General features: G+C 44.3%; 1 long non-coding RNA gene across 1 annotated transcript in view; it reads right to left on the bottom strand.

The window, feature by feature from the left end:
- Nucleotides 1-5,515: 5,515 nt before the first annotated feature.
- Nucleotides 5,516-23,465, bottom strand: part of LOC142559503 (uncharacterized) — a 29,382-nt gene continuing 11,432 nt past the window's right edge. The window contains exons 3-4 of the long non-coding RNA XR_012823136.1: nucleotides 7,914-7,980; nucleotides 5,516-5,747 (exon numbers count right to left, since the gene is read on the bottom strand). This is a non-coding gene — a long non-coding RNA (uncharacterized LOC142559503). The remainder of the gene's footprint in view (nucleotides 5,748-7,913; nucleotides 7,981-23,465) is intronic.

A 23,465-nucleotide genomic window follows, 5' to 3' on the forward strand; every position in this document is an offset into this window, starting at 1 on the left:
AGGAAAGGGAAGAACGAATGCCGCTGGTGGGGAGGAGGGACATACGAAGGAGAGGTACACTAAATCGCGCGAGTCAGGCCGCTGGCGACGACTAAGTGGGCTAAGTTTACTAGGTGATCGGGGCTTTCGAGAACGTCGTTCTGTAAAGCTTCAATATGACAAGGTAGAAAAATAGTGCTGTCGGCTCGATAACGGTTGAACGTGGTACAGTGTAAGATGAGATGCTGCAAGCTGACTTCGCATAGAGTGGCAGAAGGCGCACATACGGGGGTAGAGACGTCAATGCCCTTCTTTCGGGCAGCCAACGTCTGCAATTTGTGAATTACGTCAGGGGTAGTGACTGTGTTGGCAAGTACATTACGAATGTTTCCTGGAATCGGGTAAGGGCGAGGTCCTTGAACATGTGAGGAGGAGCAAGCTGGTTCTCTCCCTGTTCGTGTACTTGAAGCAGTGTATTCTTGACATTTCGAAGCGTGAGTTAGGCGGCAAAACCGCATAGGAGTGACCACTAAGATCGCGAGACCCGCGTTAGAAAGATTGGAGACGATAACGTAGAACTCGATTGTGAGGTGGCAAGACCACGTACCACCGCGTTACGTTACCCCTCCCCCCCCCCCCCCCCCGGACCCCCACGTGTACAGGTAACCCTACCGTCAATGCCATTCGTCGGCTTGTGCTATGGAATCTGGCGGATGAATGATGCAGTGACATTTTCCTCACTGGGAAGCACGTACGACTGCAAAGTTTGGCGAAATGTTCGCAGTAGCGTAAGCTATTCGCCCATTCTATTTTTCACCAAGGTGGTTCAGGATCCTGTAAAGCATAAGTCACCTGTACGCTGCGCTGTTAGAGACTTCAAAATTCAAATTTGTGCTTGTGAAACAAAATCGATATTTGCCAGAGCGCAGTGTTAGAATAGTTTAAGAATAGAATTATTACTGTCGTAACTGCCTTTGCTCACAAATTGTATCTTTAGAGGAAATTTGCGCTGCACAGGGAGAAGAAAATTAGTACAATAATGTAGAAGCGGGTCTTTGGCATTACTCCAATATTGGTTTTAGTGTTCGATGTTTTCAACAGCGAGCTCATCAGTATTTGAAAACTGCAGCAATGAACAACGAAGCCTAAAGTGACACGCTACTGTGACTGCACCATTCACAGTGCATATGAAGACATACCACAGGTTGAGTACGGTAAAAAAATCCCACGATGACTTGTCACGCGCCCCCCCTCAACTGTCGCCTGTGTATTTAGCGGGAAGAGGCAAGCATGCCACTCGGATTTTTCGTAGGCTAAGCAATCGCCGTACAAGAATGAGGAGCCACTTGAATATCGCACGTACTTTCGTGCTGTTCTGTAGTTTTTCTCGCGTACTTAGGCGCTCCACCCTCTTCTTCTCTTGGAAGGAACAGCTGTGCGCAGTGCTTAGCCCAAAGCTTCCTTAAAGCTGTGCCAAATATTCTGCCTCTAGGTTAGATATTTCCTTCTCTCTCGTGCTGCTACCACCTATTGGCTCTTCCAGGCGGTGTTTAGAATTCGCGACTCGCTGTTAAGACGTTCCGAAACTTTCATTTCCCTGCCAGCGTTAATTTTGACGTGTGTGCTTGTGATTCATTTCAGATTCCCGGCACCAGTTCTATTAATGACGCGTTAAGGCGAAAGGATTTGTTGTCTCATAGCGGGTCTCTTCATTGTATTTGTGTTTGTTTCACACGCCCTGAGAAATTTGGCTCGTGTGAGAATGTTTACGAGTTTGGAAATAAACTTGCCGTGAATTAACGCCGTGCGTGTGTGGTCTCACTACTACTTCCTCCTGAATTGTGCATCACGATTGACGGGTTCACTAATTACAAAATAAAACATGTACATGGCAATGTAAGTACGGATAAGTGTTCTGTGGGCCTGGACAAACACCAGAATGTCACGACTCAACCGGCAACTACACCAATCCTTCTGTCGAAGGGAGGCGTGGGTCTGCTCATAAAAGCAACGAAACAGCGCCTTATAACCGCACGTCATAGCGCTACCAAAGTGAGTCGAGGATTGAAATGGCATTCGAGCATGTTCGATGACACCGCGGCATTACCGTCCCGACGCAGTTACGCTACGCCGCTGCAAAGTGAACGCAGAGTCAAGCGTCGCAGCGCAGCCAACGCGGCTGAAGGCGTTCTGTGCGCATGAGCATATGGCGTGAGTGTGTGGCCAGCGCGGGAACGGGGCGTGTCTTACGTCGTCAGCAGAAGCAGCTGCGAAAGCGTAGGCCGCGCTAACGGCCCAGCTGGCCAAGCTACTGGTCGACGAATAAACAACGCTTGATGTGCCGTTCCGGTAGCCGAGCGGCTTGAGTGTTGAACTCGTATCCTTCAGGACGGTGGTTCGAATCCCGGTGCCTGCATCGCTGAAAAAAAAAAAGGCAGCGATGCGGATGCCGGGGCTCGAAGTGCCATCCATGAAGGTTCGAGGTGGACCGTTAAGGCTGGGTCTCGGACCCCAGAGGACCACCTGCGTCGCAGTACCGCCGTACGCATGGCCAGTGCGCGGATGGTGGTGCGGATGTCGGCACTATGACGCAGGTGACCCCCTGGGAGTCACGGTGCCGTACAACTGGGTGCCGGAACTCCAAGTGCCGGAACTGGGAGTTCCGGCACCCAGCTGTACTCTCGGCCGCCGGAATGTGGCGGATAAGAGGGAGTTTTGTGTCATGGTGCACACTATTTCCTCTCGCTATCCCCCGGGTATCCTAAGAGGGTGGATACCTGTTGCTTTTGTGGGAAGTGCGAAGCGCACCCCACGGAGTAGAACAGAAGAAGAACACCACTAGAGGAAACCCACCTGTAAGAGACCCCCCCCCCCCCCCCTAGAGAAAACCGACCCGGCCCACCTTTATGAGACCCCCCCCCCCCTAGAGAAAGCGCCGACCCCCCAAATTTTTTGCCGCGCGATCTCTATAGAGGTTGGCTCCTCTCGCGGCAAAAGAGCGAAGGGGGTGGGTGCGGGGGCTGGTCTCTTAGAGGTGGGCCGGGTCGGCGCTTTCTCTAGGGGGGGGGGGGTCTCATGAAGGTGGGCGGGGTCTGTTTTCTCTAGGGGGGTCTCTTACAGGTGGGTTTTCTCTAGGGGTGTTCTTCTTCTGTTGTGCTCCGTGGGGTGCGCTTCGCACTTCCCACAAAAGCAACAGGTATCCACCCTCTTAGGATACCCGGGGGATAGCGAGAGGAAATAGTGTGCACCATGACACAAAACTCCCTCTTATCCGCCACATTCCGGCGGCCGAGAGTACAGCTGGGTGCCGGAACTCCCAGTTCCGGCACTTGGAGTTCCGGCACCCAGTTGTACGGCACCGTGACTCCCAGGGGGTCACCTGCGTCATAGTGCCGACATCCGCACCACCATCCGCGCACTGGCCATGCGTACGGCGGTACTGCGACGCAGGTGGTCCTCTGGGGTCCGAGACCCAGCCTTAACGGTCCACCTCGAACCTTCATGGATGGCACTTCGAGCCCCGGCATCCGCATCGCTGCCTTTTTTTTTTTCAGCGATGCAGGCACCGGGATTCGAACCACCGTCCTGAAGGATACGAGTTCAACACTCAAGCCGCTCGGCTACCGGAACGGCACATCAAGCGCTGTTTATTCGTCGACCAGTAGCTTGGCCAGCTGGGCCGTTAGCGCGGCCTACGCTTTCGCAGTTGCTTCTGCTGACGACATAAGACACGCCCCGTTCCCGCGCTGGCACGCACTCACGCCATATGCTCATGCGCACATAACGCGGTCAGCCGCGTTGGCTGCGCCGCGACGCTTGACTCTGCTTCCACTTTACAGCGGCGTAGTGCAAGTGCGTATTACATTTGAATCCGTAACCAGGATCGGTAGCGCTTTGGCGTGCGGTTTTGCGACTGTTCATTCGCTTTTATGAGAAGACCCACGTCTGTCACTAATCAACCGGCAACTAAATTAATTCTTATGCTGGCGCGTCTCTACGTCCAAAGAGAACTTTGCAGGGCAATGTAAGTACGGATGATTTTTTTGTAGGTAGTGAACGCACCATACATGCATCATTCATGAGAAAAACGAAGCGACACTTTACACTCAGGGCGTTAATTGACAGCAAGTTTATTTCGAAGTTTGCAAACGTTCTTACAGGAGGTAAATCACTTCCCTGTGCGTGCAAAACGCGTACACAAATTAAATCGAGGGGGACACTGTCGAACTAATCTTCTCCCCTTTTAGTTTTAGTCCACATGCGCGCACATGTCGCAATGACGACGAAAGTACAATGAAGCGATTTTTCACGGGAAAAAAATGACATCGAATTCATTGTTAACCGAACAGGTGCGGGAATTGGAATTGTAGCGGAAGCACGCACGTCAATGTTGACGCTGACAGGGAAATGAAAAGTTTAGAACGTCTTAGTGGAGACTCGGAAGTTCTGAAGAACGTCCGTAAGAGCAGAAAGGCGGTAGATGCATTAGAGAGGAGGAGATCTTACTTCTAGAGGCAGAATATTTGGAACAGCTTTAAGGAAGCTTTGGGCTAAGCACCGTGCGCAGCCGTTCGTTCGAAGAGAAAGTGTATGTGGAGTGCCTGCGAAAAGCACGCGGGAAGACTGCAGAACGGAGAAAAAAGTACATGCGACATAGAAGTGGCTCTTCCGTCCTATGCGGCGATTGCCAAGCTTGCGCAAAACGCCAGTTGCATGAGTACCTTTTCCAGCTACACGATCAATACCCAGGCGCCAGTTGAAAGGCATGCGTAGTCCCTACATTTTTTTTTCACGCACTCAACCTGTGGTAAGACTCTAAGGTGCACTGTGAGCATTGCTGCAGAAGTCACGAGTCCCTTGAGGCGTCGTTGTCCGTTCACGAGTCCGCTGGTTTCTGAAGGTTTCGAATACTTACTTTGCAGTGTGTGTGCTGTTCGAATCATGCAACAACAGTACTGGCATGTATTTAACCCTGTAATGGCCAACCACAGGTCTACATAATTAGCACTGCAGTTAGGAATTACATTTCTAAGCTATTCACAACTTACACACGGCTCCAGCCAATTAATATTAGCTATTTGTTTTTCTCGCGCGCAAATTTGTACTTCGAACGCTGAATTGCGCAGTACAAAAAAATTATGTATTACAGGGTTAAATAGTCTTGAACCACCTTGTTGGCTTGGTGAAGAAAACATAGTACACGAATACTATACGCTGCTTTGAACATCTCAGCTAAATTTTGCAGTCGCGCGTGGTTTTCCGTTCAGAGCTATTTTACCCCATGCAGAAACCGTCCACTCTGTCTTTCCTCTGCCAACTCGGTAAGCCGCTGTATTGTCGGTGCTCTATTCCGACGACCTGCCCCAAACTATCCTTAGGCTACCCATAATCTGCCCCGTAAACACTTGTAGTTAGTTCGACGCCGGGTACGTGAAGCGTGAGTTGTCTTGCACGGCATGGGCGTAACACGTCGCCGTCGTCGTCTTCTGGCCTTTTGGTCTGCGGTGTTTTCAGACTTTATTTTTGTGTGTGCGTAACCACGCGTTTGTCGTAATTTTCATCAAGGGTGCGAATGGCTACGTCGTCGTGACGTTTAATGTGGCGCTCGGACGCAGGTTCGAGACCTGACTTTTGAGCTTAACCTCAACCAGTCTGGGTCAGCGGCTGTTCGGCGGACTCGCAGCAAGTTGCTTCCAATCAAAGGATTGTCGTCCGAAGTGCGTGGTGGGGAGATCATCGCCACGTCCAGTGAGCCCGCTGCTCTGGAACTGTAACAAAAGAAATTGGGGGGGCTGGCATATCCTTCAGGCAGAAATAAACGCTTGCCGCGTGTTTTCGTCAGTTTTCAGTAATTTGCACACTGTTAGGTGAACAGTCGGTGCTACGGACAGCGGGAAGACGAAATTTACGGACCCCGTTTCCTAGCGCCGCTAACGTAGCAGCTAACCAAGGTATAGTACAATTTATTTATTTATTTATTTATTTATTTATTTATTTATAGTACGTTACCGGCTCCTCATATATAGGAGCAAGATGTAAGGTGGCCTTCACATTCTTAATGAGGAGATATGACAAGTACAGAAAAAAAACTTGATACATAGGTATTGTAAAATACAAAGTGACAGTCAAATATATAACGCATCAGAATATGCGAATAAGTACGAACATACCCCCTTTGAGCTATCTACTAAAAATAATTATCACAATGTTCTTCGTCGAGCGGCGACACAAATAATATAGTTCACATAAGCTAGACAAATTGCCATTATCTAAACTTTCGAACGCCATAACCTTCTCGGGCGAGAGCGCATGCATCAGTTGCCTTTCGATTTCAAGAGCGCAGCACAACGCGCTTGCTACGTGCCGGACAATTCTAGCCAGAGAATATAGGCCATTTTAAGGCTCGCCTTATTATTAGCAAACAGCTTCGAAAATGTCAAATATCCGCCTGTCATTGTCACGCGGCTGCTTTGCGAAGGCAGCCGAAGTGTGTCAAAAGCACAAGTCCATGTAACGAATCGGCACAGTATGTTAATTCTGATACAGAAACGAGTGCTTTTTATCTACTCCAGTTTCGAAGCACACATCACGGTAGTTTAACTAAACCTTTTATATGCAGCCTCGAAATGTCATACTGTTAACATGAGAGCCTAATTTTTTCGAATGGGCTAAAACTACATTGCACATTTGAATCACTGTAACGTCCCCATATATGAAAATATGACCAGGAAATGCCTGGTAAGGTAACTGCATGGAATCTATAATTGCTATTAGTCAGTTTTTAAGCATGTAGTAGTAGTCCCTAGTTTATGTTTTGGAGTCTAAATTGAAAGCACATATACAGATGCAGGTGAGCTATTGCCGGCAGCAACTGCAAGGCTAATCAACTCAACTTGGAAACGGAAAAATATGATTGAATAGTCTCATAATTATTCACATTTCAATTTACGCCAATGCTGCCCCCAGTTGTGCATTATGAAGAGTGCCAGTAAGTTATTCCGAAGCTTAGGATCAAACCGAATATATCCAGCTCACAAAACAAAAGTTGTTGACAGCATGCTTTCTTTACTAATCCGCCTTTTTCACTTTGCTGTGCTGCCTTCTGTCGCATGCCACTGGCAACGCTTTGGAAAGGAGCCGGGCCTTTCGCCCGTTGATTTCTGCAGCGGCGCCCATGTCGCGTGTGCGTCGGTTATGCGTTCAGTGGAAAGCGATTGGCTTCTCTGAGGGAAGTACGTTGTACCTAGTAGTCATGTCGTAGTCACTGACTATTGGATAGGCAAGCCACAGTTGCAACTCGCTTTCTGTATTACTTTTATGCATTCTTGAGACATTTTCCACACTCGAGAAGTCTTAGATCGCAGCCTTGAGCATCGGATTAACTAAAGCGCTGCATTTATTTACGTCAGCATCTACATCCACAATCGTTCGTTGTTAGCTCTAAATGATGAGTTTCACATACATTCACATGAGTATCCTAAACTTTTGGAATCGTCATAAGAGTTCTATGTCATAACCAGTACTAAACACGATATCCCATTGCCCTTACAATACTTATAGTACTATGCGACAGGTGCGACGCCTGTGGACAGTCTGTGCAGCCCGCCTATCCGCAGTACACTATATGACATAACACCATACGAGATAATCGCACGAGCTTCGGGCAAATCTGTCAGCCCTAATGCACATTCAATGACATTCACTGGCACCATATGTTCTCGTCTACTCTAACTCCTATTAGCACTTGCGACAGCCTTACGCATAGCATTTAAGGTATGGGCGCAATGTTGACTACTAATGATGATTGTCGCTAACAACACACTTCACTTCAACAATGCTCATATCGTTTGTATCTTCGACTACTTCTTTCTCAACGCCTATGACCGACGGGCCACCAGGAGGCCCATTGTCATCATGACCATTGACCAAGTCACCTATGAAATCTTCACCATGATAACACCAGGTAGAACGCCGTCTGCAGGATACAGCTGTGTAGACAACCTGCAAGGCGCAATATTGAGAGAATGCAGTAATATATTATCAACTGTGTTTGCGAATGGGCAAAAGAAGTACCTATAGGCCTATAGCCCCTTAAAACGTCCGCGAAGCCGACACTAACTTCGCTAAATAGCTGTAACTGGGCGCAGCTATCACTACTACTGCAAATGTGCGTACAGTGACGCCTATTTAGGCGAAGTCCGCATGAATTTCAACAAACTGCTTCTCGCGTAAATAACATACGCCAACAGCCCATAAGAATGAATGCACCGGCCGGAGGTTAGATGCCTATTAAGCTGTAACTGGGCTCAGGGACCAAATACTACCAAATGCACATATATATAGTGACAATAACTTACAGCAAGAATACAGAAATTTCCGAAAACTGCCGTGAATGCTAAAAACATAACCCTATAGCCCCTTAGAACATCCTTGCTGCATATTTTAAGTTTAACTTCACTAAAGGGCTGTAACTGGACGCAGCTATCAATAGTTCTGCAAATGCACGTATAGTGACACTCATTTAGGCGAATATTGCATGAAGTTCTGAAAACTGTTTCACGCGTAAAGACCGTAAGCCAATAGCCCTTTCAAATGAGTGTACGGCCCGGTTGTTAGATACCTAAGAAGCTGTAACTGGTCTCACATACCAAAAAAAAGCAGATGCGCATATCATGACACCAAGTTAGTGGAAAAATACACGAATTTGCCAAAACTGCTGTTAGTCGAAAAAACATAAACCTATAGCCCCTTAAGATATTCCCGCTGCCAATTCTAACTCCGCCAAACAACTGTAACTCGACGCAGCCATGAATAGTTTTGCAAATGCAAGTATAGTAACACTCATTTAGGCGAATATAGCATAAAGTTATAAAAACTGTTTCTCTATTGAAAAACATAAGCCCGTTGGAATGAATGCACTGCCCGGTTGTTAGATGCCTATGAAGCTGTAACTGGGATTCAGATACCAAATATTAGGAAATACACATATAGTGACACTAAGTTAAAAGAAGAATACAGGAATTTGCGAAAACTGATGTTAGTCCAAAAAACATAATCCTATAGCCCCTTAGAATATCCCCCGCTGCCAATTCTAACTTCGCTAAAGAGCTGTAACTGGACGCAGCTATGAATAGTTCTGCAAATGCACGTATAGTAACACCGACTTAGGCGAATATTGCATAAAGTTATGAAAACTGTTTGACGCGTAAAGAACGTAAGCCAATAGCCCATTAAAATGAGTGCACCGCCGGGTTGTAAAATGCGCAAAAAGTTGTAACTCGACACACATACCAAATAGTAGATGATGCACATGTCGTGACACCAAGTTAGGGGAAGAATGCACGAATTTGCCAAAACTGCTGTTACTGCAAGAAACATTACCCTATAGCCCCTTAGAACCTCCCCGCTGCCAATTCTAACTTCGCTATAGAGCTGTAACTGGATGCAGCTATGAATAGTTCTGCAAATGCACGTATAGTAACACTCATTAAGGCGAATATTGCATAAAGTTATGAAAACTGTTTGACGCGTAAGGGACGTAAGCCAATAGCCCATTCAAATGAGTGCACCGCCCGGTTGTTAGATCCCTAAATAGTTCTAACTGGACACACATACCAAATAGTAAATGATGCACATATCGTGACACCAAGTTAGGGGAAGAATGCACGAATTTGTGAAAACTGCTGTTAGTACAAAAAGCATAACCCTATAGCCCCTTAGAACCTCCCCGCTGCCAATTCTAAATTCGCTAAAGAGCTGTAACTGGACGCAGCTATGAATAGTTTTGCAAATGCACGTATAGTAACACTGATTTAGGCTAATGTTGCATAAAAGTTATGAAAACTGCTTCACGCGTAAATAACGTAAGCCAAGAGCCCATTAAAATGAGAGCACCGCCCGGTTGTTAGATGCCTAATCAGTTGTAACAGGACACACATACCAAATAGTAGCAGATGCACATATCATGACACCAGGTTAGTGGAAAAATACACGAATTTGCCAAAACTGCTGTTACTGCAAGAAACATAACATTATAGCCCCTTAGAACCTCCCCGCTGCCAATTCTAACTTCCCTATAGAGCTGTAACTGGTCGCCGCTATGGATGGCTCTGCAAATGCACGTATAGTAACACTCATTTAGGCGAATATTGCAGAAAGTTATGAAAACTGTTTGACGCGTAAAGAACATAAGCCAATAGCCCATTAAGATGAGTGCACCGCCCGGTTGTTAGACGCCTAAAATGCTGTAACTGGGCTCACATACCAAATAGTAGCAGATGCACATATCATGACACCAAAATAGGGGAAAAATTCACGAATTTGCGAAAAGTGCTGTTAGTAAAAAAAAACATAACCCTATAGCACCTTAGAACCTGTCCGCTGCCAATTCCAACTTCGCTAAAGAGCTGTAACTGTACGCAGCTATGAATAGTTCTGCAAATAGCGTGTAGTAACACTCATTTAGGCGAATATTGCATAAAGTTATGAAAACTGTTTGACGCGTAAAGAACGTAAGCCAATAGCCCATTAAAATGAGTGCACCGCCGGGTTGTAAGATGCGTAAGAAGCTGTAACTGGACACACATACCAAATAGTAGATGATGCACATGTCGTGACACCAAGTTAGTGTAAAAATACACGAATTTGCCAAAACTGCTGTTAGTCGAAAAAACATAAACCTATAGCCCCTTAAGATATTCCCGCTGCCAATTCTAACTCCGCCAAACAACTGTAACTCGACGCAGCCATGAATAGTTTTGCAAATGCAAGTATAGTAACACTCATTTAGGCGAATATTGCATAAAGTTATAAAAACTGTTTCTCTATTGAAAAACATAAGCCCGTTGGAATGAATGCACTGCCCGGTTGTTAGATGCCTATGAAGCTGTAACTGGGATTCAGATACCAAATATTAGGAAATACACATATAGTGACACTAAGTTAAAGGAAGAATACAGGAATTTGCGAAAACTGATGTTAGTCAAAAAAACATAATCCTATAGCCCCTTAGAACATCCCCCGCTGCCAATTCTAACTTGGCTAAAGAGCTGTAACTGGCCGCAGCTATGAAGAGTTCTGCAAATGCGCGTATAGTAACACCGATTTAGGCGAATATTGCATAAAGTTATGAAAACTGTTTCCGCGTATAGAACGTAAGCCAATAGCCCATTCAAATGAGTCTACCACCCGGTTGTTAGATGCCTACAAAGCTGTAACGGGGCTCACATACCAAATAGTAGCAGATGCACATATCATGACCCCAGGTTAGTGGAAAAATACACGAATTTGCCAAAACTGCTGTTACTGCAAGAAACGTAACATTATAGCCCCTTAGAATCTCCCCGCTGCCAATTCTAACTTCGCTAAAGAGCCGTAAAAGGTCGGAGCTATGAATAGTTCTGCAAATGCACGTATAGTAACACTCATTTAGGCGAATATTGCATAAAGTTATGAAAGCTGCTTGACGCGTAAATAACGTAAGCCAAGAGCCCATGAAAATGATTGCACCGCCCGGTTGTTAGATGCCTAATAAGTTGTAACTAGACACACATACCAACTAGTAGCAGATGCACATATCATGACACCAGGTTAGTGGAAAAATACGCGAATTTGCCAAAACTGCTGTTACTGCAAGAAACATAACATTATAGCCCCTTAGAACCTCCCCGCTGCCAATTCTAACTTCGCTAAAGAGCCGTAACTGGACGGAGCTATGAATAGTTCTGCAAATGCACGTATCGTAACACTCATTTAGGCGAATATTGCATAAAGTTATGAAAACTGTTTGACGCGTAAAGGACGTAAGCCAATAGCCCATTCAAATGATTGCACCGCCCGGTTGTTAGATCCCTAAATAGTTGTAACTGGACACACATACCAAATAGTAGATGATGCACATATCGTGACACCAAGTTAGGGGAAGAATGCACGAATTTGTGAAAAGTGCTGTTAGTACAAAAAGCATAACCCTATAGCCCCTCAGAACCTCCCCGCTGCCAAATCTAACTTCGCTAAAGAGCTGTAACTGGACGCAGCTATGAATAGTTTTGCAAATGCACGTATAGTAACACTCATTTAGGCTAATGTTGCATAAAAGTTATTAAAACTGCTTGACGCGTAAATAACGTAAGCCAAGAGCCCATTAAAAATGAGTGCCCCGCCCGGTTGTTAGATGCCTAATCAGTTGTACCTGGACACACATACCAAATAGTAGCAGATGCACATATCATGACACCAGGTTAGTGGAAAAATACACGAATTTGCCAAAACTGCTGTTAGTCGAAAAAACATAAACCTATAGCCCCTTAAGATATTCCCGCTGCCAATTCTAACTCCGCCAAACAACTGTAACTCGACGCAGCCATGAATAGTTTTGCAAATGCAAGTATAGTAACACTCATTTAGGCGAATATAGCATAAAGTTATAAAAACTGTTTCTCCATTGAAAAACATAAGCCCGTTGGAATGAATGCACTACCCGGTTGTAAGGTGCCTATGAAGCTGTAACTGGGATTCAGATACCAAATATTAGGAAATACACATATAGTGACACTAAGTTAAAGGAAGAATACATGAATTTGCGAAAACTGATGTTAGTCCAAAAAACATAATCCTATAGCCCCTTAGAACATCCCCGTTGCCAATTCTAACTTCGCTAAAGAGCTGTAACTGGACACAGCTATGAATAGTTCTGCAAATGCACGTATAGTAACACCGACTTAGGCGAATATTGCATAAAGTTATGAAAACTGTTTGACGCGTAAAGAACGTAAGCCAATAGCCCATTCAAATGAGTGCACCGCCCGGTTGTTAGATGCCTAAAAATTTCTACCTGGACACACATACCAAATAGTAGGTGATGCACATATCGTTACACCAAGTTAGGCGAAGAATGCACGAATTTGCCAAAACTGCTGTTACTGCAAGAAACATTACCCTGTAGCCCCTTAGAACCTCCCCGCTGCCAATTCTAACTTCGCTAAAGAACTGTAACTGGACGCAGCTATGAATAGTTTTGCAAATGCACGTATAGTAACACTCATTTAGGCTAATGTTGCATAAAAGTTATGAAAACTGTTTGACGCGTAAAGGACGTAAGCCAATAGCCCATTCAAATGAGTGCACCGCCCGGTTGTTAGATGCATAAATAGTTGTAACTGGACACACATACCAAATAGTAGATGATGCACATATCGTAACACCAAGTTAGGGGAAGAATGCACGAATTTGCGAAAAGTGCTGTTGGTACAAAAAACATCACCCTATAGCGCCTTAGAACCTCCCCGCTGCCAATTCTAACTTGGCTAAAGAGCTGTAACTGGACGCAGCTATGAAGAGTTCTGCAAATGCGCGTATAGTAACACCGATTTAGGCGAATATTGCATAAAGTTATGAAAACTGTTTCCGCGTAAAGGACGTAAGCCAATAGCCCATTCAAATGAGTCCACCACCCGGTCGTTAGATGCCTAAAAAGCTGTAACGGGGCTGACATACCAAATAGTAGCAGATGCACATATCGTGACACCAGGTTAGTGGAAAAATACACGAATTTGCCAAAACTGCTGTTATTGCAAGAAACATAACATTATAGGCCCTTAGAACCTCCCCGCTGCCAATTCTAACTTCGCTATAGAGCTGTAACTGGTCGCAGCTATGGATGGTTCTGCAAATGCATGTAGAGTAACACTCATTTAGGTGAATATTGCATAAAGTTATGAAAACTGTTTGACGCGTAAAGAACGTAAGCCAATAGCCCATTAAGATGAGTGCACCGCCCGGTTGTTAGATGCCTAAATAGTTGTAACTGGACACACATACCAAATAGTAGATGATGCACATATCGTGACACCAAGTTAGGGGAAGAATGCACGAATTTGCGAAAAGTGCTGTTGGTACAAAAAACATCACCCTATAGCGCCTTAGAACCTCCCCGCTGCCAATTCTAACTTGGCTAAAGAGCTGTAACTGGACGCAGCTATGAAGAGTTCTGCAAATGCGCGTATAGTAACACCGATTTAGGCGAATAATAATAATAATAATATCTGGGGTTTTACGTGCCAAAACCACTTTCTGATTATGAGGCACGCCGTAGTGGAGGACTCCGGAAATTGTGACCACCTGGGGTTCTTTAACGTGCACCTAAATCTAAGCACACGGGTGTTTTCGCATTTCGCCCCCATCGAAATGCGGCCGCCGTGGCTGGGATTCGATCCCGCGACCTCGTGCTCAGCAGCCCAACACCATAGCCACTGAGCAACCACGGCGGGTGATTTAGGCGAATATTGCATAAAGTTATGAAAACTGTTTCCGCGTAAAGAACGTAAGCCAATGGCCCATTCAAATGAGTCCACCACCCGGCTGTTAGATGCCTAAAAAGCAGTAACGGGGCTCACATACCCCATAGTAGCAGATGCACATGTCGTGACACCAACTTAGTGGAAAAATACACGAATTTGCCAAAACTGCTGTTACTGCAAGAAACATAACATTATAGCCCCTTAGAACCTCCCCGCTGCCGATTCTAACTTCGCTAAAGAGCCGTAACTGGACGGAGCTATGAATAGTTCTGCAAATGCACGCATAGTAACACTCATTTACGCGAATATTGCATAAAGTTATGAAAATTGCTTGACGCGTAAAGAACATAAGACAATAGCCCATTAAAATGAGTGCACCGCCCGGTTGTTAGATGCCTAAAAATTTCTAACTGCACACACATACCAAATAGTAGGTGATGCACATAGCGTGACACCAAGCTAGGGGAAGAATGCACGAATTTGCCAAAACTGCTGTTACTGCAAGAAACATTACCCTATAGCCCCTTAGAACCTTCCCGCTGCCAATTCTAACTTCGCTATAGAGCCGTAACTGGTCGCAGCTATGGATGGTTCTGCAAATGCCTGTATAGTAACACTCTTTTAGGCGAATATTGCATAAAGTTATGAAAACTGTTTGACGCGTAAAGAACGTAAGCCAATAGCCCATCCAAATGAGTGCACCGCCCGGTTGTTAGATACCAAAGAAGCTGTAACTGGTCTCACATACCAAATAGAAGCAGATGCGCATATCATGACACCAAGTTAGTGTAAAAATACACGAATTTGCCAAAACTGCTGTTAGTCGAAAAAACATAAACCTATAGCCCGTTAAGATATTCCCGCTGCCAATTCTAACTCCGCCAAACAACTGTAACTCGACGCAGCCATGAATAGTTTTGCAAATGCAAGTATAGTAACACTCATTTAGGCGAATATAGCATAAAGTTATAAAAACTGTTTCTCTATTGAAAAACATAAGCCCGTTGGAATGAATGCACTACCCGGTTGTAAGGTGCCTATGAAGCTGTAACTGGGATTCAGATACCAAATATTAGGAAATACACATATAGCGACACTAAGTTAAAGGAAGAATACATGAATTTGCGAAAACTGATGTTAGTCCAAAAAACATAATCCTATAGCCCCTTAGAACATCCCCGTTGCCAATTCTAACTTCGCTAAAGAGCTGTAACTGGACACAGCTATGAATAGTTCTGCAAATGCACGTATAGTAACACCGACTTAGGCGAATATTGCATAAAGTTATGAAAACTGTTTGACGCGTAAAGAACGTAAGCCAATAGCCCATTCAAATGAGTGCACCGCCCGATTGTTGGATGCCTGCAAAAGCAGTAACGGGGCTCACATACCAAATAGTAGCAGATGGACATATCTTGACACCAGGTTAGCGGAAAAATACACGAATTTGCCAAAACTGCTGTTACTGCAAGAAAGATTACCCTATAGCCCCTTAGAACCTCTCCGCTGCCAATTCTAACTTCGCTAAAGAGATGTAACTGGATGCAGCTATGAATAGTTCTGCAAATGCACGTATAGTAACACTCATTAAGGCGAATATTGCATAAAGTTATGAAAACTGTTTGACGCGTAAAGAACGTAAGCCAATAGCCCATTAAGATGAGTGCACCGCCCGGTTGTTAGACGCCTAAAATGCTGAAACTGGGCTCACATACCAAATAGTAGCAGATGCACATATCATGACACCAAAATAGGGGGAAGAATTCCCGAATTTGCGAAAAGTGCTGTTAGTGCAAAAAACATCACCATATCGCGCCTTAGAACCTCCCCGCTGCCAATTCTAACTTGGCTAAAGAGCTGTAACTGGACGCAGCTATGAAGAGTTCTGCAAATGCGCGTATAGTAACACCGATTTAGGCGAATATTGCATAAAGTTATGAAAACTGTTTCCGCGTAAAGAACGTAAGCCAATAGCCCATTCAAATGAGTGCACCGCCCGGTTGTTAGATGCCTAAAACGCTGTAACGGGGCTCACATACCAAATAGTAGCAGATGCACATATCATGACACCAGGTTAGTGGAAAAATACACGAATTTGCCAAAACTGCTGTTACTGCAAGAAACATAACATTATAGCCCCTTAGAACCTCCCCGCTGCCAATTCTAACTTCGCTATAGAGCTGTAACTGGTCGCTGCTATGGATGGTTCTGCAAATGCATGTAGAGTAACACTCATTTAGGTGAGTATTGCATAAAGTTATGAAAACTGTTTCCGCTTAAAGAACGTAAGCCAATGGCCCATTCAAATGAGTCCACCACCCGGCTGTTAGATGCCTAAAAAGCTGTAACGGGGCTCACATACCAAATAGTAGCAGATGCACATATCATGACACCAGGTTAGTGGAAAAATACACGAATTTGCCCAAACTGCTGTTACTGCAAGAAACATAACATTATAGCCCCTTAGAACCTCCCCGCTGCCAATTCTAACTTCCCTAAAGAGCTGTAACTGGACGCAGCTATGGATGGTTCTGCAAATGCATGTATAGTAACACTCATTTAGGCGAATATTGCATAAAGTTATGAAAACTGTTTGACGCGTAAAGAACGTAAGCCAATAGCCCATTAAAATGAGTGCACCGCCGGGTCGTAAGATGCGTAAGAAGTTGTAACTGGACACACATACCAAATAGAACCAGATGCGCATATCATGACACCAAGTTAGTGTAAAAATACACGAATTTGCCAAAACTGCTGTTAGTCGAAAAAACATAAACCTATAGCCCCTTAAGATATTCCCGCTGCCAATTCTAACTCCGCCAAACAACTGTAACTTGACGCAGCCATGAATAGTTTTGCAAATGCAAGTATAGTAACACTCATTTAGGCGAATATAGCATAAAGTTATAAAAACTGTTTCTCTATTGAAAAACATAAGCCCGTTGGAATGAATGCACTGCCCGGTTGTTAGATGCCTATGAAGCTGTAACTGGGATTCAGATACCAAATATTAGGAAATACACATATAGCGACACTAAGTTAAAGGAAGAATACAGGAATTTGCGAAAACTGATGTTAGTCCAAAAAACATAATCCTATAGCCCCTTAGAATATCCCCCGCTGCCAATTCTAACTTCGCTAAAGAGCTGTAACTGGACGCAGCTATGAATAGTTCTGCAAATGCACGTATAGTAACACCGACTTAGGCGAATATTGCGTAAAGTTATGAAAATTGTTTGACGCGTAAAGAACGTAAGCCAATAGCCCATTAAGATGAGTGCACCGCCCGGTTGTTAGATGCCTAAAAATTTCTAACTGGAGACACATACCAAATAGTAGATGATGCACATGTCGTGACACCAAGCTAGGGGAAGAATGCACGAATTTACCAAAACTGCTGTTACTGCAAGAAACATTACCTTATAGCCCCTTAGAACCTCCCCGCTGCCAATTCTAACTTCGCTATAGAGCTGTAACTGGACGCAGCTATGAATAGTTCTGCTAATGCACGTATAGTAACACTCATTTAGGCGAATATTGCATAAAGTTATGAAAACTGTTTGACGCGTAAAGGACGTAAGCCAATAGCCCATTCAAATGAGTGCACCGCCCGGTTGTTAGATGCCTAAATAGTTTTAACTGGACACACATACCAAATAGTAGATGATGCACATATCGTGACACCAAGTTAGGGGAAGAATGCACGAATTTGCGAAAAGTGCTGTTAGTACAAATAGCATAACCCTATAGCCCCTTAGAACCTCCCCGCTGCCAATTCTAGCTTCGCTAAAGAGCTGTAACTGGACGCAGCTATGAATAGTTCTGCAAATGCACGTATAGTAACACTCATTTAGGCGAATATTGCATAAAGTTATGAAAACTGCTTGACGCGTAAAGAACATAAGCCAATAGCCCATTAAAATGAGTGCACCGCCCGGTTGTTAGATGCCTAAAAATTTCTAACTGGACACACATACCAAATAGTAGGTGATGCACATAGCGTGACACCAAGTAAGGCGAAGAATGCACGAAATTGCCAAAACTGCTGTTACTGCAAGAAACATTACCCTATAGCCCCTTAGAACCTCCCCGCTGCCAATTCTAACTTCGCTATAGAGCTGTAACTGGTCGCAGCTATGGATGGTTCTGCAAATGCATGTATAGTAACACTCATTTAGGCGAATATTGCATAAAGTTATGAAAACTGTTTGACGCGTAAAGAACGTAAGCCAATAACCCATTAAGATGAGTGCACCGCCCGGTTGTTAGATGCCTAAAAATTTCTAACTGGACACACATACCAAATAGAAGATGATGCACATGTCGTGACACCAAGCTAGGGGAAGAATGCACGAATTTGCCAAAACTGCTGTTACTGCAAGAAACATTACCCTATAGCCCCTTAGAACCTCCCCGCTGCCAATTCTAACTTCGCTATAGAGCCGTAACTGGTCGCAGGTATGGATGGTTCTGCAAATGCATGTATAGTAACACTCATTTAGGCGAATATTGCATAAAGTTATGAAAACTGTTTGACGCGTAAAGAACGTAAGCCAATAGCCCATTCAAATGAGTGCACCGCCCGGTTGTTAGACGCCTAAAATGCTGTAACTGGGCTCACATACCAAATAGTAGTAGATGCACATATCATGACACCAAAATAGGGGGAAGAATTCCCGAATTTGCGAAAAGTGCTGTTAGTACAAAAAGCATAACCCTATAGCCCCTTAGAACCTCCCCGCTGCCAATGCTAACTTCGCTAAAGAGCTGTAACTGGACGCAGCTATGAATAGTTTTGCAAATGCACGTATAGTAACACTCATTTAGGCTAATGTTGTATAAAAGTTATGAAAACTCCTTGACGCGTAAATAACGTAAGCCAAGAGCCCATTAAAATGAGTGCACCGCCCGGTTGTTAGAATCCTAATCAGTTGTAACTGGACACACATACCAAATAGTAGCAGATGCACATATCATGACACCAAAACAGGGGGAAGAATTCCCGAATTTGCGAAAAGTGCTGTTAGTGCAAAAAACATAACCCTATAGCCCCTTAGAACCTCCCCGCTGCCAATTCTAACTTCCCTATAGAGCTGTAACTGGTCGCCGCTATGGATGGTTCTGCAAATGCACGTATAGTAACACTCATTTAGGCGAATATTGCATAAAGTTATGAAAACTGTTTGACGCGTAAAGAACGTAAGCCAATAGCCCATTAAAATGAGTGCACCGTCCGGTCGTAAGATGCGTAAAAAGTTGTAACTGGACACACATACCAAATAGTAGATGATGCACATATCGTGACACCAAGTTAGGGGAAGAATGCACGAATTTGCGAAAAGTGCTGTTAGTGGAAGAAACATAACCCCATAGCCCCTTAGAACCTCCCCGCTGCCAATTCTAACTTCGCTAAAGAGCTGTAACTGGACAAAGCTATGAATAGTTCTGCAAATGCACCTATAGTAACACTCATTTGGGCGAATATTGCATAAAGTCATGAAAACTGTTTCACGCGTAAAGAACATAAGCCAATAGCCCATTAATATGAGTGCACCGCCTGGTTATTAGATGTCTAAAAAGCTGTAACTGGACACACATACCAAATAGTAGATGATGCACATATCGTGACACTAAGTTAGGGGAAGAATGCACGAATTATCGTAAAGTGCTGTTGGTACAAAAAACATCACCCTATAGCGCCTTAGAACCTCCCCGCTGCCAATACTAACTTGCCTAAAGAGCTGTAACTGGACGCAGCTATGAATAGTTCCGCAAATGCACGTATAGTAAAACTCATTAGGCGATTATTGAGTAAAGTTATGAAAACTGTTTGACGCTTAAAGAACGTAAGCCAATAGCCCATTAAGATGAGTGCACCGCCCGGTTGTTAGACGCCTAAAATGCTGTAACTGGGCTCACATACCAAATAGTAGCAGATGCACATATCATGACACCAAAACAGGGGGAAGAATTCCCGAATTTCCGAAAAGTGCTGTTAGTGCAAAAAGCATAACCCTATAGCCCCTTAGAACCTCCCCGCTGCCAATTCTAACTTCGCTAAACAGCTGTAACTGGTCACAGCTATGAATATTTCTGCAAATGCACGCATAGTAACACTCATTTAGGCGAATATTGCATAAAGTTATGAAAACAGTTTGACGCGTAAAGAACGTAAGCCAATAGCCCATTCAAATGAGTGCACCGCCCGGTTGATTGATGCCTAAAAAGCTGTAACTGGACACACATACCAAATAGTAGATGATGCACATATCGTGACACCAAGTTAGGGGAAGAATGCACGAATTTGCGAAAAGTGCTGTTAGTACAAAAAACATCCCCCTATAGCGCCTTAGAACCTCCCCGCTGCCAATTCTAACTTGGCTAAAGAGCTGTAACTGGACGCAGCTATGAATAGTTCTGCAAATGCACGTATTGTGACACTCATTTAGGCGAATATTGCCTAAAGTTATGAAAACTGTTTCACGCGTAAAGAACGGTTGCCAATAGCCCATTAATATGAGTGCACCGCCTGGTTGTTAGATGTCTAAAAAGCTGTAACTGCACACACATACCAAATAGTAGATGATGCACATATCGTGACACTAAGTTAGGGGAAGAATGCACGAATTATCTAAAAGTGCTGTTGGTACAAAATACATCACCCTATAGCGCCTTAGAACCTCCCCGCTGCCAATTCTAACTTGGCTAAAGAGCTGTAACTGGACGCAGCTATGAATAGTTCCGCAAATGCACGTATAGTAACACTCATTTAGGCGAATATTGAATAAAGTTATGAAAACTGTTTGACGCGTAAAGAACGTAAGCCAATAGCCCATTAAGATGAGTGCACCGCCCGGTTGTTAGACGCCTAAAATGCTGTAACTGGGCTCACATACCAAATAGTAGCAGATGCACATATCATGACACCAAAATAGGGGGAAGAATTCTCGAATTTCCGAAAAGTGCTGTTAGTGCAAAAAACATAACCCTATAGCCCCTTAGAACCTCCCCGCTGCCAATTCTAACTTCGCTAAACAGCTGTAACTGGTCGCAGCTATGGATGGTTCTGCAAATGCATGTATAGTAACACTCATTTAGGCGAATATTGCATAAAGTTATGAAAACTGTTTGACGCGTAAAGAACGTAAGCCAATAGCCCATTAAGATGAGTGCACCGCCCGGTTGTTAGATGCCTAAAAATTTCTAACTGGAGACACATACCAAATAGTAGATGATGCACATGTCGTGACACCAAGCTAGGGGAAGAATGCACGAATTTACCAAAACTGCTGTTACTGCAAGAAACATTACCTTATAGCCCCTTAGAACCTCCCCGCTGCCAATTCTAACTTCGCTATAGAGCTGTAACTGGACGCAGCTATGAATAGTTCTGCTAATGCACGTATAGTAACACTCATTTAGGCGAATATTGCATAAAGTTATGAAAACTGTTTGACGCGTAAAGGACGTAAGCCAATAGCCCATTCAAATGAGTGCACCGCCCGGTTGTTAGATGCCTAAATAGTTTTAACTGGACACACATACCAAATAGTAGATGATGCACATATCGTGACACCAAGTTAGGGGAAGAATGCACGAATTTGCGAAAAGTGCTGTTAGTACAAATAGCATAACCCTATAGCCCCTTAGAACCTCCCCGCTGCCAATTCTAGCTTCGCTAAAGAGCTGTAACTGGACGCAGCTATGAATAGTTCTGCAAATGCACGTATAGTAACACTCATTTAGGCGAATATTGCATAAAGTTATGAAAACTGCTTGACGCGTAAAGAACATAAGCCAATAGCCCATTAAAATGAGTGCACCGCCCGGTTGTTAGATGCCTAAAAATTTCTAACTGGACACACATACCAAATAGTAGGTGATGCACATAGCGTGACACCAAGTAAGGCGAAGAATGCACGAAATTGCCAAAACTGCTGTTACTGCAAGAAACATTACCCTATAGCCCCTTAGAACCTCCCCGCTGCCAATTCTAACTTCGCTATAGAGCTGTAACTGGTCGCAGCTATGGATGGTTCTGCAAATGCATGTATAGTAACACTCATTTAGGCGAATATTGCATAAAGTTATGAAAACTGTTTGACGCGTAAAGAACGTAAGCCAATAACCCATTAAGATGAGTGCACCGCCCGGTTGTTAGATGCCTAAAAATTTCTAACTGGACACACATACCAAATAGAAGATGATGCACATGTCGTGACACCAAGCTAGGGGAAGAATGCACGAATTTGCCAAAACTGCTGTTACTGCAAGAAACATTACCCTATAGCCCCTTAGAACCTCCCCGCTGCCAATTCTAACTTCGCTATAGAGCCGTAACTGGTCGCAGGTATGGATGGTTCTGCAAATGCATGTATAGTAACACTCATTTAGGCGAATATTGCATAAAGTTATGAAAACTGTTTGACGCGTAAAGAACGTAAGCCAATAGCCCATTCAAATGAGTGCACCGCCCGGTTGTTAGACGCCTAAAATGCTGTAACTGGGCTCACATACCAAATAGTAGTAGATGCACATATCATGACACCAAAATAGGGGGAAGAATTCCCGAATTTGCGAAAAGTGCTGTTAGTACAAAAAGCATAACCCTATAGCCCCTTAGAACCTCCCCGCTGCCAATGCTAACTTCGCTAAAGAGCTGTAACTGGACGCAGCTATGAATAGTTTTGCAAATGCACGTATAGTAACACTCATTTAGGCTAATGTTGTATAAAAGTTATGAAAACTCCTTGACGCGTAAATAACGTAAGCCAAGAGCCCATTAAAATGAGTGCACCGCCCGGTTGTTAGAATCCTAATCAGTTGTAACTGGACACACATACCAAATAGTAGCAGATGCACATATCATGACACCAAAACAGGGGGAAGAATTCCCGAATTTGCGAAAAGTGCTGTTAGTGCAAAAAACATAACCCTATAGCCCCTTAGAACCTCCCCGCTGCCAATTCTAACTTCCCTATAGAGCTGTAACTGGTCGCCGCTATGGATGGTTCTGCAAATGCACGTATAGTAACACTCATTTAGGCGAATATTGCATAAAGTTATGAAAACTGTTTGACGCGTAAAGAACGTAAGCCAATAGCCCATTAAAATGAGTGCACCGTCCGGTCGTAAGATGCGTAAAAAGTTGTAACTGGACACACATACCAAATAGTAGATGATGCACAT

Source organism: Dermacentor variabilis, chromosome 10, assembly GCF_050947875.1.
Source record: "Dermacentor variabilis isolate Ectoservices chromosome 10, ASM5094787v1, whole genome shotgun sequence".
Classification (NCBI taxonomy): domain Eukaryota; kingdom Metazoa; phylum Arthropoda; class Arachnida; order Ixodida; family Ixodidae; genus Dermacentor; species Dermacentor variabilis.